Raw genomic sequence first — 14,075 nt, 5'->3', positions numbered from 1 at the left:
GCTGAAGTAGGCATCTACTTTGTTCGATGTAACGTATTTTCAAACAAATATATATATATATATATATATGTGTGTGTGTGTGTGTGTGTGTGTGTATATGGGTTCACTACGAAAGACCGAAAACCCACAAGACCGACGCCCGTAATCCCGAGACCAAATACCCAAAAGACGAGAAAACCAACGGACCAAAAGCATGAAATTCAAAATCGCGAACGATCAACACACATACAGTACACACATATACATACACACAGTGTCCCCCCAAACCCAAACAAATAATCCTGTGCCCTCCCACACTCCCCCTACTTTAATATTCTAACTCCGAGATCGCACAAACACACACACAAGGCAAACTCACACCCACACATTACATTCCCTCACACACACACACACACACACACACACACACACATCACAGTCACAAAACACACTAAAGCCCCTCACAAACACACTTACACACAGATACTTACCTGAACTGCAACATCAGAAGCGCTAACTCAATATCCCTTAACATCGGGATTTTGAATTTCACGCTTCTGGTCTTTCGGTAATGTGGGGTATCAGGCTTCTGGTCACGGTAATTTGGGCGTCGGGATTCTGAGATTTCGGTATACATACATACATACAAATATATATGTATATATATATATATATATATATATATATATCTACACACACACACACACACACACACACACACACACACACACACACACACACACACACGTGTGTGTTTATGCATGTCTTCATGGATGTTTTGACAACCCTGAATTATACTGATTATGTGGCTTGCTCAGAATTGTACAATTTGTAAGTGGAGAATCAGAGAACCGTACTTAGCACTCAAGAGCATGCTGTTTATAGCCTTAACACTCAGTGTTATGCTTCTGGACAGTAAAGGAGGTCTAAAAGGCTCTTGTAACCTGCTGGGTTGTCTCAAAGGGTTCCTATTCGATGACCGAAGACGCATACTGTCAAATGCATCTTGGTCGAACTTAAAACAACAAAAAGGCAAAATAGTGAAGTGTTTTTTAAGCAAATTCTTTCCCAGGGAAAGAATTTGCTTGACTGCTTCTGTTACTTTGCCATTTTTGCCACTGTAGTGCGATCTTGGAGTTGGTATATTTAAGTAGGGGGTTCGCCCCCCACTTTATGTATTCTTTCAATTTTTTTTTTTTTTTTTTTTTTTTTTTTTTGGAAAAGCGATCTTTTTCCCTTGGAAAAAAATCACTGTTCTGAGCTTTTGAGATTGTAAGCTTTCACTTACATGGGGTCGATTATTCATCACTGGCTTTTTTAAGCGTTCGATGATATAATATAGACCCGTTTTAAAGCCACGTGGATTTTTCAGTTAGTCCATTACTGGTTTTAAAATATTTTTTGTTCTAAAATCATAGCCTTCTGTTCCCCTAAATGACAGCTCAACTCTGTTGTGGTATCTCATCCTAGAACTATTTTACTCCATATAGTATCATATAGTATCATATAAGTGTAGTTTGTTGCCAGAAAACTTTAATATCTTTCAACTTCTTAATTTCCATTTTCCTTCCACAGATCCTGCTTTATTTTTTCCTGTTCAAATAATGGGCCAAATTCTACAAGTCTTGCTCTCATTGCAATTGACCACTTACACTGAGAGCAGGTGTTTTGGAATCTGGTCCCTGGTGTAAACCTGTTTATCGATAGGCCTTACACTGAAGTAAGTCACTTGAACTGAGAGCAAGTCTTTCAGAATCAAGACAAACTTACACTGAGAGCAACTCTTTTGGAATATGGCCCCTTGTGAATTTGTCTCAGTCTGCATGACATAGAGAAGCAATACTAATTCTGAAGTTTCCACTCTTTTAGCCATCGGCCACAGTTTTACATCCAGAGACTGTCTTTCTGACGTCAGTAAAGTTATATAGAAGCATAAAAGCCCAAACAAAAAGTGAAATTAATTTCTGCATACTTAGTTACTGGAGAAAATCTTGTATTGCATTAGTGGAAAAAAACTGCTCTAAGTCCTGTCATTTTGAACAGTGACATGTCACTGTTGTTCATTTCTAGAGAGTTAAAGATAAGCTAGCATAATAGAAGTTGCTTGAATCTGTTTTGCTGGGGCTGTGAAGCATTTACTGCCTGAGTGGTGCAGCAGATCATGTTGTCTGCTCAAAAAATGTTCTCTACTCAAAGCAAGAGGTTCCCTGGTTTGATTCTTAGTTGGAGTGCCTTCTGGGTGGAGTCTGCATATCCTTCCTATGTCCACATGGGTTTCCTCTGGGTGCTCTGGTTTCCTTCCACATTCCAAAGACATGCAGTAGGTGGATTGGATACTCTTAATTGGCCATAGGTGTGAGTGTGTGGTGTGGAAGAACTACCGAGGCAGGGATAGCTACCTGGCAGTGTAAACTTTGGCTCTAGATGATTGTCACTGTTGAAGTGACACCCTGACCCCATGAGCAAAAATGGGAAAAAGGGGCTGTGGATGAATGGACAGATAACTGAGAAGAGTTGTTTCCTGACAACCAGTTATCATAATATGGAGATAATATGTAAACTTGCTTGAATCGCAAATTTGCATACACAACAAAACTTAAATTTTAGTTGCTTTGTCTGGAATAAGATTAAGTGTGTCATGTAGATCACAGTTTGCAAATATCACAGCAGGTACATGAAAAAGAAACACTGCTTCATTACAGAAACAGTCTGAGAAGTCACTGGTTCACATTGCCATCACTGTAGCAAAATTCAGAAGCAAATTGCCTAATTTGTTGCACCTTGGCTGGGTAGTAGTATGGGAGACAGATTTAACTGTTGGAGCAAGGTGTACGGACTGAAAAGAACTAACATCAGTATGGAAGTCCCTAGCATGGCCATTTTGCAGTTATAACAAATTAAGCAAGCATTTATCAGACCCAAAGGTGGGGTTTTACTAGACCTGACTACAGCAGTAGTATTTGAAGATGTGTAGCACAATAAACACAAATGCTAAGACAAAATGTAATTTACATGTAAGAGTTTAATTCAGCTTTTCACTCTGAAGGAAAAAAACAAATTTATTTTGAAGATTTGCACAGTTAACAGTCGTAAAAGGGTTTCCTTTCTTTCATAGACAGACTGTAGCCAGTGGAACATACTGGATTAATGTTTTTGGGTATCCTGCATAATCTGTTTTATAGCAAAAAAGCATAGTCCAGGTAGTTGCATCAAAAAGCAAGCACAGTGGTGGTTACTAACTGTAATTTCTGCATTAATACAGTGACATGGGGAACTGCAAAACTGTGGTTGATCATTTTCTTACCATAGCATTGAGCTTTTATATGTGATTTAAACCATGCAGTACTGTTTTACTGTGTACCCCAGCCCCCCATATAAGTAAATGTGCATTACGCTGAAGGATGCCAGTGCAGCTCACACTATAATTTCTTATATGTTATATCTGAAATGTTAGCTTTTTGTTAGTTTTAACTTGTAGTCTCACAGTTATACTGAAACTAATTAATTGTCTAACCTAATTTGTTCTCTTTGTCTCTACCTGTAGAGCTAATTTGAAATTTGCAGCTGACCTCTTTACATTTATTTACATATTACATGCTTGCCAGAGTAGGCTCCCTCTTTCAAGATCCTGAATATAATAAAGTGGGTATGAGAGACGAAATGAATTAATGTGTATTTTTTTGTCTGGGTCATGGCTGAAAAGAATCTTTAAACTAGTTCTACTAAACATACTACTAAACAGCTGCTCAGGGATGTCTGTAAACCTCACATTTTCCCTCCTCGTGCTGTCTTCCATGTCAACAATGTTTTTAAGCAGTTCCACTTGAGTTTTCTCATTTTCTGTTAGTCTCTCCATTATTTCCATTTCTGACACTTGTAGCTCGACCAGTACTTCAGATTACTTATTTTAAAGACCTCCGAGTGCATCTGATAAATTTCATCTTCAGTGTTGTTGGAAGCCATTACTTGCATCTGCACTATGCACTGTTCTGCCTTCCTCTGTATCTCTTCTGAGTCTTTATCCGACGCAATTTTTTCCTCCACATTTTCTCCACTTCATATTTATTTCTGCTGGATCTCTTCTTTGATGTCATTCACACAGAATAATCTTCAGCGAGGAACTGAATTTAAATCAAGCTGACTTCTTTTACTGGCTGTTTTCAATAGTTGTTGGTTCTCCTGCTGGGAAAGCCTCATTTGGCACATATCTCTGTCAATAGCCATCTTGAAAAACGTGCCTGTACTGGACCTTATCAACTTCGCCCACCACCTTTATTACATCTCTTGCCACAAGTTTACTTATTTATCTATTTATTTCAGTCTGTTAGCCAGAATTGTCCAGCTGAGCAAAATGCTCAGTGCATTCACAGGTAGAAAAGCTCCACAGAACAAGTGAAAGTAGTTATATAGGTTCACAGTACACATTGTAAGTGAAGTGAATTGAAGGTTAAGACATTAAAGTACATCTTTATTAGGATGCAAGGAAAACAGTTCCTCATTTTCACCCTTTAAGGGATATGCCTTTGCTCCAGCAGGGCGTCTGGATGGTATAACTAGACCCGATGAATGCCTTTAGACATATCAGGATGTGAAGGTCACTCAGGAGACTTGCTTTTTGCCCGGGGTAGGTATGGTGTTTACTACAAAGTGTTGCTTTGTGTGAAACTCACTCATGATACTTTCTTTTTGTTCAGGGTGGGTATCGTGTAGTACAAAGTGTTGCTTTTTGGACATTAATCTGCACCCTGAATTATTTACCAGGATGTTGGCCATGATAGCCAGTGCCATGCAGAAGGATCTACTGATGTTCCTGCACCTGAATGACTGTCTTCTGACAATGCCATCCTAGGAATCTCTGGAGACAACTTTACTGTGTACATTACCATAGATGCGGTCCATGGGGATTGCCATATATTAGAAAAAGTCCTCCCTGACACAACTGAGAGAAAGTTGTTTTCTGCATAGCAGTTGGATAAACTCATTTGTCATCTTTCTTTGAGTACAGGGACAGTCTTTGTAATGCCTGCTTGGCTTGATGGTAGTTCTGCACTTCATATTGCCATTTACATACCTCAGAATGCAGATGTTGGAGTGGACTGTGAGATGGCAATAGCATCAGTGGCGTCATGGGCTCACAACCTACTGTTTATATCAGGTCCTAGTCTCTGGTGAATGTTCCCATTCTGCAGCTGATGCCCATTCTGCAGCTGAAGGCATCATAGACCTTGATGATGGATGCTTTATTGTTAGGCGGAATGGCACATGTAGACTCCCTGCTGTGCAGAATCTGTGGTCACCTCCATTGAGAATCTCAAATTAGTCTATTCTATTTTAGCTGACAGCATGTTTCCTTGGCACTAAAGATCTTGGAGAAACAGCTGCTTCCAGGGCCTAGTCTCAGTGTTCGGACAGCCAGTACATTGTAAGGTATCTAAATAAGTAAAAAGGTAGAGGGTCATACTCTCTCTGCAAAGAAGTGATTCCCTTCTGACATTGGGCCTGTGACGGCCGTGCCCTGGCCCAGCAATCAAGGAGCCTCAATCCTCACCACTAACACCAGGGAGGTCGTCTCATAGAAGAGAAAAGGATATCTAATACACACAGTAAAGTACAATTTCCCTTAAGTGCACACAGAGATCACAGTCAGTCTGGGGCTGGTTGCTCCCTTGCTCACCAGGTCCCCAATAAGACTCCCCACTGGCAGAGCTATAGGGTCCAGGTCACAGCCTAGCTGGGCAAGCTAAAACCTCCAGTACCCTCTCTGTCCAACCAGTGTGTCGTGTCCCTGCCAAGTAGCTGACACAACACACACACACATACTTTGAGATAAGTATTTATACAACTTCACAGACACTCCTGGGAAAGGCTGACAAAGATTCTCCAGTTGTGCCCCTTTACCCAGACCATATGGTAGTAATCCCTGCCACCACACAGCTAATAATATCAGCTACTAAAAGGCCCTTTGTGTCCAATTATTACTGTGCAATATTATAATCCAATGGTAGTATGACTAACAGTCAAGGCTTACTTTAGAGTGGCCTATTACAATAACATCTATAAATATGCATTGTACTCTATAGCTTATCTCTACACAAACCAGCGACAGGTAGAAGGTTTTAAAAATATTAATAAATAATTAAAACACAAGACAAAACTACTACACCACAGAAATATCTAAGAGTTCAGAGATCACACAGAAACTTAAAATAATACAGTAGGACAGGTCTGATTTCAAAGAAAAATATCTAATTAATTTTTACTAGCTTTAACTATTCCTGCAAGAAATCACAGTTCTAAAACTTACATTTGAGCACAAGGCAGAGTGCTGATAAGTTGGATGTCCAAAGTCAAAAGGCTCTAAGTCTCTTGTGAGAAATAGTATTTAAACATCACTAACAAACATGTCTCTAAGGCCCTCCCAAATTACATCATTTTTGACACTTAGGTTTTCCCAGTATTCATATTGCATCATCTTAACACCTGGTCTGAGTTCTCAGGCCACAAACTGCATTATTTAGCAATCTAACACCTGCACAGAAACTTACAACAATACAAGGCATTTCACATGTATATTCTAACAGAAACTAGAGCAATAAAGCACATTCCACATCTAAATTCTGGTCATAAACTTTAGCCTTAAAACAATGGGCATGAAACCTTCATCTAGCCGCACTGAAGCCAAATTATAATATGAAAGGATCACAACATGCTTCACTGTGCCAGTAGAGTGCAGTGTTGCCACATATGCTCGGATCCACCACATAACACAGGCACTTAGGTCACTCCAGAACAAGTACAAGTATAACGCAGTCATTGTACATGTTGGTGTGAATGATCTAAGATGTACCTCCCTGGACTACATAAAAAGAGACATTGAGGAGCTCTCTGATCATGTAGCCCAAGCTGGTATGGCCCTGACCTTGAGTAGCATACTACCTTCACCTAGAAGGAAACCACAATACAAAGACAAGATGATCAATTTCAGCAATTGGCTAGAGCTTCTGGTGTCATTTTAAGGGGATCCAGTGTCTGTCTGCCTGGGATGACGTGATAGACAAGCCTCGCTGTTTTGCCAGAGATGGGTTGCACCTGTCACCCCTAGGTTTTCGAATACTGGCCAAGGCTCTTGCCATCCCCATAGTGCCTTTTTTAGGCAAGACTCAAAGGACAAACCAACCACCGTAACCAGCACAGGTAACCAAAAACTAAGGGTAATGCTACTCAACGCCAGAAGTCTCAACCTCAAAATGCACACACTCAAGGCTCTCCCCAACATGGAGAAAATCGATGTTTGTGCAGTGACGGAAACCTGGTTCAAGGCTCAAGAGAGCACCCCAGCACTGCCAGGTTACAATTCATATCATACCTTCCGGCCTCAGTTACCGGGTCACAGTACAAAGGGAGGAGGTGTATCCATATTCATCAAGGATACCCATATCTCCAGGTTAGTAGCGCAGCATGATGCCCCAGAGATCATCCATGCACAACTATCAGCAAGCAAAACCACATTTCAAGTCATAGCCGGTTATAGATCGCCCACCATGTCCCAAGATGCTCACTCTGCATTCCTTGAGACATTGGAAAATATAAAGGTCCTACCCAACACCATAATCTTGGGTGATTTCAGCTACTCTGGTATAGACTGGGTGAACTACCAATGTTCCAACTCCTATGCTCAGTGATTCATAGAATTTATAAATTCAAATGCCCTTGAACAACTAGTATGTTCCCCCACTAGAGGGGACAACATATTGGATTTAATCATCACAAATATGTGCGCCCATTGTACCACACTCATTATCACCCCCTCCTTGGTCAGATCCGACCACAAACTAATACCCTGGACATCCTCACCCCTCCACCTCCCCCAGTCAAAGAAACCATAGTCAAAAACCTTTCCAAAGCAAGATTCAAACTACTTGCATCCGAAGTGGAAAGCTTCACTATTCCCTTGCAGAAGGATAATGATATCTCCAGAATGCGGAATCCTACACCAAGGCACTCTATATGCATCTTCAGGATTGCATAGACTGTGCTATCCCAAATAAAACCAAGACTCCTTCCTCAAGCAAGAAGAAACCAGTCTGGTGGACCCTGGCCATAAGCAAACTTTACAATAAAAGGAGGAGACTTATACAAAAAAAGGCCAAATCTCAAGTAGAAAAATCATCCCTGATCAGCATTAGTAAGAAATTGAGGGCCCTCATCAAGTCAGCTAAAGCTAATTTTGAAAAGAAAGTTGTCAAGGATGCCAAGGATAACCATAAGGCCTTCTATGGCTACATCAAAAACCTAAATGGCAATGCTCAGGTCTGTTCTGAGCTAGTACAAAATGGAACAAAATACACTGACCCTTCTGACATTGCCAAGATCTTGGCTGACAGGTTCAGTGCAAATTTCTCCTCCCCCCCCTCACCACCTACAGGGCCTATTACCATTCCAGGGGATTGTGTAAGTCCAATTATTACTGATTCGTTGGTTAACAAGGCTCTATCTAAAGCTAAAAACTCTGCCTCCATGGGCCAGATGGTGTCCCAGGCTGTGTCATACGCGAGCTCCAAAAGTAATTAACCCTGCATCTTAATACCCTGTTCACTCTCAGCCTCTCCACAGGATATGTGCCCATAGAATGGCGCACGGCAACGGTGGTCCCGCTACACAAGGGTGGGTTCACAACTTACCCTGGGAACTACCGACCAATAAGCCTGACCAGTCTGATCTGTAAGGCTATGGAGCGAATCATTGTGGAGCTCATAAATAGAGAGATTGGGAACCTCCAGTCACTGGACCCCACACAGTTCGGCTTCGTCAAGGGCAGATCATGCCTCCTGAACCTGGTGGATTTCTTTGAGACAGTTATTCAGGCTATAGATAAGGGAAAGAAGGTACACACGGCTTACCTTGACCTTGCTAAAGCATTTTGACACCATTCCCCATTCAGGTATTATTGATGAGCTCACCAGCCTGGGCATAAACCCTTACGTCACAAGATGGATCGCAAACTGGCTCGCAGACAGATCCCATAAAGTAAGAGTAGTGGGATCTATGTCCGAATCCAGACCAGTAACGAGTGGTGTGCCTCAGGGCTCTGTCCTGGGGCCCCTCCTGTTTGGCATTTACTTCTCAGAAGTACAGGCAAGCACGGAAGGGCTGTGGCTGACTAAGTTTGCAGACGACTGCAAACTGGGTGCTATAATAGAGTCTCCGGCCAACATGGAGATCCTCCAGAAGGGCCTAAATGCGACTGATGCATGGTGTCAAAGCCATGGTCTCAAACTAAATGCAAATAAATGCGTAGTCGTCCCCTTTGGAAAAAAATCTGAAGAAGAAATAAGGGATCTAGGGATCCAAGTAGATAGTCAGCTTTCCTTTGATAGCCATGTTGCCAAAGTGGTTAGAAAATCCTTCTATGTGACCCATCTGATCACAAAAGGGTTCGCGTCAAGATCTAAGGATGTAATGGTGCCCCTCTACTCTTCCCTCATCAGACCCATTATTGAGTACAATGCACCAATTGGAATGTACCTGGCTAGACATCTCCAGCAGCTAGAAGGACCACAGAGGTACCTAACCAAGAGGATTACTGGCCTCAAACAGTTGCCCTATGCAGCACGATTGAAAAAGCTAAAACTGTTCTGTGTTGCATACCGCTTTCTCAGAGGCGATCTTTGTCTAACGTACAGAGCCATGTCCAAAACAGAATTGTTGAACATGCTCCATCTTAGCAAAACCAAATCTACTTGAGCTTACATGCTCTAGGGATATAAACCTCAACACAACAATGAATAGAACATGCTGGAGGGATAGATTCCCTTCGCAGAGACTTCCCTTACTCTGGAACAGGGTCCCGATCAACATAAGACAGAGCCCCTCACTATCACTCTTCAAAAGGAACCTTGATGAGTGGATGGGTAACAGAAAGTTCACACCGGGGATCACACCAACAACACTACTAGATAGGGGCCAAGGGTACTAGCTGCTAGTACAAGAGTCTAGGGAACTACTAAAGGGGCAGTGAATACCGCACAACGTGGCTGGGCTAATATATGCCTTCGGGCAGATAGCCCAGTACCAACCTATGAACCTATATTTTGCAGTTCCACATTTCACAGTAGTCTTTTACACTCAAGAAACATGCCTGTATTTTACATTTATTTACAAATGTCAGAATTATATATCAAATTCTATTTGACTAGGCTGGCAGCCTTCGCCCATCTCTTCCTCCCGGGGAGCTCAAGCAAGTTTTTCAAGTGACCCTTGAGAAACATCGCTTGAGAGTCTCTGGTCTATCTGGGTGTGCCTCACCCCATTCCCTGTCTTGAGAGCCCATCTGCATTGGCATTGCTACTCCCACTGCAGTGCTGCACTGACATATCACATGCTTGCAACCCCAGACTCCATCTTAGCAACTTGGCATTTTGCTGACTGGCTCTGTTTAACCATGTTAGAGGGTTGTGATCTGTCATCACAGTGAAATTTCTTCCATACAGATAAGGCTGAAGTATTTGTAGTGCCCACACTATGGCTAGACATTCCTTTTCTACCACTGCATAGAATTCCTTCCTGAGTTGGAGCATACGACTGAGGTAAACCACTGGGTGCTCTTCTCCCTCTGAAGAAATCTGGCTAAGTACAGCCCCCACCCCATAGTTTGAAGCATCCACCTGCACAACAAATTCTTTGCTATAGTCTGGACTGGCTAACACAGGGGGCCCTCCCAAAGCTTCCTTAAGCTTCTGAAATGCCTGCTCACATGCTGGGGTCCACACTACCTTATCTGGCTTGTTCTTCTTTGTCAGGTCTGTGAGGGGAGCAGCTATGGTACTATAATTGGGAACAGACTTTCTGTAGTACCCTGCTTGTCCTTAAGAATGCCCCCACCTGCTTTTTGGTAACAGGTGCAGGCCATGCCTGAATAGCTTCCACTTTGGCAAGTTCTGGCCTTATCTTACCACTCCCCACTTTATGTTCTAGGTAGGAGACCTCTGCCATACCCACCTGACATTTTCTTGGCTTAATCGTCAACCCTGCCCTCTGTAGTTTGTCCAGCACCTCCCTGTCATGCTGAAGGTGCTTTTGCCAGGAATGGCTGTAGATAGCAATATCATCCATGTAAGCAAGGGCAAACCATCTTGCTCCTGCTAAGATATGATCTACCAGCCTCTGGAAAGTTGCTGCTGCATTCTTCATCCCAAAGGGCATCTTTGTGAACTCATACAATCCAAAAGGAGTCACAAAAGCTGACTTCTCTATAGCACTGGGAGTCAAGGGCACCTGCCAGTAACCCTTGGTAAGATCAATGGTTGTAAGATACTTAGCCCCACCCAGCTGTTCTAGGGCCTCATCTGCCCTAGGCATGGGGTAAGCATCTGACTGTGTGACTATTTTATTTCCTGTAATCCACACAGAACATGTTGCTGCCATCCTTCTTTGGCATGAACACCACTGGTGAGGCCCAGCAACTGTTGGACTCCTGAATCACCCCTAGTTCCAACATCTCCTGTACTGCTTCCCTCAGACTCTTTTTGACTCTCTCAGGCACCGTATAACGGGCCTGCCTGATAGGCTTTTGGGGTCCTGTATCCACCTGGTGCTGCACCAGGTGGGTGCTCCCTGGTTTCCCAGTGAACATGCCCCCAAACTCCTGCAACACACTGCTCAGATTTCTTGAACCTGGATAGGAGATAGCTGCTGGGACATTGCTACCCCTTCCATTGAGGTGTCAGCCCGAGCCTCACTAAGGAGATCAGTCACAAGATCTCTCTCAGACTCCTCCTGCAGTCCAATGCAAATGCTCAGCACAAGGGCCTCCCTATCATGGTAAGGTTTCATCATGTTAACATGGTACAATTTGTGCCCCTGCCGTCTGCCTAGCACTTCCACCATGTAGTTAACATCACTTACCTTTCTTAGCACCTTGTAGGGTCCCTCCCAAGCTGCCTGCAACTTGTTGTGTCTCACAAGAATGAGAACCATCACCTGCTGCCCTACAGCATACTCTCTAGCTCGAGCATTCCTGTCATACCACACCTTTTTCTGTTGTTGGGCTTCTGCCACATTCTCCTGGGCCAGGCCCATGAGTTCCCTGAGCCTTGTCCTGAGGTTCAGGACATATGCCACAACAGACTCCTTGTGAGACACACACTCACCTTCCCACTCATCTCGAATTAAATCTAGAGATCCCCTCACCCTATGCCCATACAGCAACTCAAAGGGTGAAAAACCTGTGGATTCCTGGAGAACCTCTCCATAAGCAAACAAAAGATGGGGCAAATATTTGTCCCTCTCCCTCTTAAACTGATCTGCAAATGCCCGTAGCATGGACTTGATTATAGAGTTTAACCTCTCAACAAGACCATTAGTCTGGGGATGGTAGGGTGTGGTCTTCATGTGCTTCGCCCCACAGGACTTCCACAGACAAGCCAGCAGGTCTGACATAAAATTAGCACCTCTGTCAGACAGTATTTCCTTTGGGAAACCTACCCTGCTGAACATCTCTAGCAAAGCATTTGCCACCTTCTCGGTTTCAATGGAGGACAAAGCCACTGCCTCAGAGTATCGTGTAGCATAATCTACAATCACTAGGATATACTTTTTCCCTGTGGAACTTGGGGTACTCAGAGGACCCACAATATCCATAGCTACCCTCTGAAATGGCTCCACAATCACAGGCAAAGGCATCAAAGGAGCTCTCACCTTATCTCCTGCCATGTCTACCTTTTGGCACTGCTCACAGGTCGTGTAGTACCCTGTTACATCTCTGGAAATTCCAGGCCAATAGAAGTTTTGCATAATACGCCTCTTTGTATTTTTTATGCCCATATAACCTGCAAAGGGAATATCATGGGCTATGGCTAGAAGCGCCAGACAGTAAGCTCTAGGCACTACCAACTGCTGTACTCTCTCACCTTCTAGCTCTCCCTCAGGGGTCCACTCTCTGTACAGTAACCCTTTGTTCCAGTATACAGATTTCCCCTTCCCTTGAGAGTCAGGTGCCTCCCTAGCAACCTGCCTCAGGCCTTGCAATGTAGGGTCTGAGAGCTAAGCCTGTCTCATGTCTCTCCTTGTAACCCTTCCCAGCTCCCCTTCCACTGGAAGTGTGGCATCCTCTGACAGCGGTGCCTCACTGTCAGCCTGGGTACTACTACTCACCTGTACCTTTGCAGTTACCCTGTCCAAGGGAACATCAGTACCCACAAGCAGCTGTGGCTCACATTCAGTCTCATTACTACAGCGTAGCACACTCCCTGAAGTAGCCACCTCAGCAGTCCTGGCTGCAAATATACAGTCTGTCTGGGTCTCCCCCAGGCTACCAGACCCACATGCTTGTCTCCTAGCCTCACTGTATGTAACTGCATAAGTACATAGTACTCCCTCATCCAAATCCTTCCCTCTAAGGACATCTGCAGGATGGTAGTTCCATACCCCTGTTGTCTCAAGACAACCTACTGCTGGCATTTTGTCTTTCCCACTTACTGGCTACCTCACCTTTGGTTCCCCACCTTGCCTCCGTGGACATCTGTATGCCACATGGCCCCACTGGTTGCATTCATAACATTTAACTCTAGCTCCTGGACGTGTACTTGGACTAGTGGCTTTCCTGCTACTGGCGGATTCTGTTGGAGCAGTCTGTGCTGCCCACCATGGGTTCCTTTTGACCCATGAGCAGTACTGTGGGTCCCTTTCCTGTGCAGGGCTGCCCTGATTGCTAGATATAGGTCTCCCTTCTTCCCCAACTCCACTGAAGTAGCACACTGTTTATCAGCTAACCAGATCCTCATGTCCTCAGCCAAAGTGCTAAGGGCTTGTTCCCTTACCAAAAGGTCTGCCAGCCCTTCAAAAGTGGTGACTTGACATCCACTCACCCAGCTATGAAAATAAGTGCTCACTTCAGCAACATAGTCACATACAGTTTCATCTGCCTTGCGTCTATGCTCACGAAACTGTTTCCTATACATTTCAGGTGTTAGCTTAAGACATTCCAACAAATGTCTTTTTACAGCAGTATAATCAAAACAGTCAGTGTCATGCATTTTTGCTAAAGAAGTTACAGCTTTACCATGGAATAAGGGGGTCAGGAACCATACCCAGAGCCT

At 43.6% G+C, this 14,075-nt stretch overlaps 1 protein-coding gene across 1 annotated transcript in view; it reads left to right on the top strand.

Annotated features, from left to right (window-relative positions):
- Positions 1–14,075, top strand: part of TERT (telomerase reverse transcriptase) — a 1,470,615-nt gene that overhangs the window by 1,275,809 nt on the left and 180,731 nt on the right. The gene's annotated exons all lie outside the window — the stretch shown is intronic.

The sequence above is a fragment of the Protopterus annectens genome, chromosome 3.part0 (assembly GCF_019279795.1).
Source record: "Protopterus annectens isolate FY-2018-M chromosome 3.part0, PAN1.0, whole genome shotgun sequence".
Lineage (NCBI taxonomy): Eukaryota > Metazoa > Chordata > Ceratodontiformes > Protopteridae > Protopterus > Protopterus annectens.
Note: the sequence above shows the minus strand (reverse complement) of the source record. Positions and strands in the feature narration are given on the sequence as shown.